The sequence below is a fragment of the Eptesicus fuscus genome, chromosome 3 (assembly GCF_027574615.1).
Source record: "Eptesicus fuscus isolate TK198812 chromosome 3, DD_ASM_mEF_20220401, whole genome shotgun sequence".
Taxonomy (NCBI): domain Eukaryota; kingdom Metazoa; phylum Chordata; class Mammalia; order Chiroptera; family Vespertilionidae; genus Eptesicus; species Eptesicus fuscus.
Window position 1 is genome coordinate 70,360,805 of NC_072475.1, and position 3,374 is coordinate 70,364,178.

General features: G+C 38.5%; 1 non-coding gene across 1 annotated transcript; it reads left to right on the forward strand.

Annotated features, from left to right (window-relative positions):
• The first annotated feature begins 393 nt into the window (after positions 1 to 393).
• On the forward strand, positions 394 to 500 carry LOC114233425 (U6 spliceosomal RNA). Its single transcript, XR_003619568.1, has one exon. It is a non-coding gene; the product is annotated as a U6 spliceosomal RNA (small nuclear RNA).
• The last annotated feature ends 2,874 nt before the right edge of the window (positions 501 to 3,374 follow it).

A 3,374-nucleotide genomic window follows, 5' to 3' on the forward strand; every position in this document is an offset into this window, starting at 1 on the left:
TTCCCCACTTCCCTGGCCACAACTGCAGATTAGAATCTCCTTGGAAGCTTTAAAAAATTCCTATGCCCAGGTGGTAACCCAGATGAGGGGAATCAAAATCTCTGGGATTAGAATCCAGATATCAGCATTTTAGTGATTTCAATGTGCAGCCAAGATTGCTACCACTGATCCAGCTGATGGGCAGTTTGCTTGCTGACTCCTTCTATGCAGGCCTTGCTTCACCATTGTGGTGTTAAACCACGAAGGACTAAGGTTTAATTAAAACCCTAGAGAGAGTGAACAAGGAAGGAGCTCTGCCTGTGTTGGTTGTAGGCCATGAATTCCAAGAAGTTCATGGGCCAAATACAGTCATTTATGGTATCCACGGTATGTTTCAAAAATTGAAAAATAATTGTGCTTACTTCAGCAGCACATATACTAAAATTGCAATGGTACAGAGAAGATTAGCAGGGCCCCTGTACAAGGATGACACAGAAATTCATGATGTGTTCTGTATATTTTTTAAAATCTAGGTTTTTTTCCTCCTTTTGAAAAGGTGGAAGATTGGGGGGATTATTGGGCAGCTATTGAGTAGCAGCTGCTCCCTCTAGACAAAAAATGTGCTTCCTAGTTTGTCACAGCTTTCACCACTATCTATTAATATGCCCAGTCAGTTTCACTAAAATGATCTACCTAGCATTTGAGTTTATAGCCACTTCTAGGTGCTAAGCTTCCCTGTAACTTGGCAAAAGGAATTCTCTATATAATATGCATAACTCATTACAATTGGGTTCCTCTTTGGGATAAAGTCCTCATAGTAACAAGGCATGTTCATTATCCTGATCTTTTCTCCTGTACAGAAATCTCTCTTCAGTAACTGAGTCAGAATAGGTAGTAGAGATGCTAGGTCCATATAGATAAGAGAGAGATTGATGTGCATATACTTGTAGATGTAGATGTAGATATAATCACACATTTAACAAGAACTTCCCACCCTGGCTGGTGTGGCTCAGTTGGTTGGGTGCTGTTCTATACACTGAAAGGTTGCTGGTTCAATTCTGGGTCAGGGCACATGCCTGGATTGCAGGCTTGATTCCTGGTAGGGAGTGGGCAGGAGGCAGCTAATTGATTTCTTGCTCTCATATCAGTGTTTCTCTCTCTCCCTTTCCCCTCCTTTCTCTCTAAAAATCAATTAAAAAATAAAGAAAGAACTTCCCACAATTGTCAAGGCCCATAAAAAGAGTCACACATGGATCTCACCAAGGCAAAAAAACAACAATAAACCTTGAAAGGGAATTGATTCAACTAAATTTAATTCAGTAACAATAAATAATAGCATTTGTACAAGACGTCCCAATTTGCAAAGAACATTCACACTTGTTATCTATTTGATCTTCATTGAAGCTATGTGAGGAGGCTTTATTAAACAAGTCCTTTATCAATCAAGAAATTAAAGCTCAGATTAATTTTAAGTGACCTTAGGTAATTAAATCCCCAAATCAGGACTTAAATATATGTTTTTTTACTCTAAATCACGTCCTCTCAACCACAACACACTCTACTCCCCAAAAGACAATAACAAGTTTGAGAGGCATGTTGAAAAGTTGTGATGGGTAATAGAGCTAGAAAACTTGAGGATCTTATGCATTGATCACTGGAATTCAAAACCCTCCCCAACACTGACAATAGTGTGGTGAGGGCCTCAGGGAGGGGAGGACTGGGGATGGGTGGGGGTGGGGTAAGTGGGAGACACCTGTAATATTGTCAACAATAAAAAACAACAGCCTTCCCCAGGTCATTAACAGGAAGCTCTATAAGACTCAACATTATCTGACTCTGTCAACATCTCCAGCCCCAGCTTACACCGTATTTTCCTTGTGCTTTCTCTACATTGTTCACATTGTCTTCCTTTCAATTTCTCTTCACTTACTTCCTCTTGCATTAGGGCCTTTGCTCTGTTGTGCCCACTTCAGAAAAGATTTTCTTCTCCTATTTATTCAGTATTCCCCTCGTAAAGCTTTTAGCTTAAATTACATGTCTTTGGGAAACTTCCCCAAGTTCTTTAACAATATCCTTTATTTCTCTTTTTTTAGAGTCATGATTTATATTTCTTGGTATGATTATTTATTTTACCCATTCTATCTTTATGATTTATCATTGAGCTGGCAATTAGTAGGCTAAAGAGTTTTTGAATGAATGAATGAATGAATGAATGAATGGAAAAATCCTACCGGTATATAGAGCTAGATCCAACCTTGCCTACTGAGCATGTCTTTCTCCACTCTCTCCTACCACTTTGTATCTCTTCATGTTTCCTTTTCTTCTTTAATTGGGATTCCTGCTTCTATCAAGCACTAGGATGAAATAGATGGATAAATGTGTCCAAATCTGTTCTTTAGAGGGATTATGGTTGTTACTTCTCTCTCCCCAATCCCATAGGATTGTATTCATTTTCTTTTGTCCTCTAAAGCAAATAATACTTTTTATCCAGCCTTTTCCCTCTCTTTGAGAAAGATAAACAAATGTGTGGTTTGCTCATACATCTAAGTCCTATTAGAATATCTCCTGTTCACTAGAGAATTATGCCACATTTTTCACATTAAAAATAGATAAAATTATTTTTACTATGGAGTTTCAGCCATGTGCTATTGTTTCTGGTTGTTAAGTATTGTGCATGGAAGGGTGAACACTATGAAGGGGAAAACATAAAAGCAAACGTTTGTTCACACCCTCCAACCATGAACCTGAAACAAACAAGTGTTTGTATCTGAATCACAGGGCGGGATTATGAAAAGTCACCCAGGTCTTCTCAAACAGAGTCCTGCCAATGTAACTGCTTTACAGCAAAATAAAAGCTGTTTTTTGTCTTACTGATTATCGTTGAGATGACGAGGTAGCTTTTAAATCCTTCCAGTTATTTGTAAAGAAACGTCTAAGCCCTCAGGACAGAGGAAGCCCTTTCAGGAGCCTGAGCTTCCTTTCCCCTTAGCTGGAACCTCCAGACTTCATTACTAATCCCCTCTTTGCTCATATCCTATCCCACTTCTTACAGTAAAACTAAAACCTTCTTATTGTAAAACTAAAACTACACAAGTCCTGAGCATCCTAATCCAGATTACACATTTAAATCCTAAAAGTAGGATGGAATGTGTGATGTCCTTGAACTTTTCTTTTGAGTTCCTCCCTTCAAGGTGCTTCTTCCATACACCTGGTCTTGCCACATAATTGTTTTACCTGTTACTTTCCCCCTGCCTCCCTGTTGTTTTAGTTCTCTTTCCTTTTACCTGAGCATCATGTTATCATATTGTATCCTTTACATAATTGCTTTTATTTCCTTTTCCCACAAAGTTTTTTGGTCTAAAACTCTTCTTTGCTTTTCTCTGGCGATAATACAT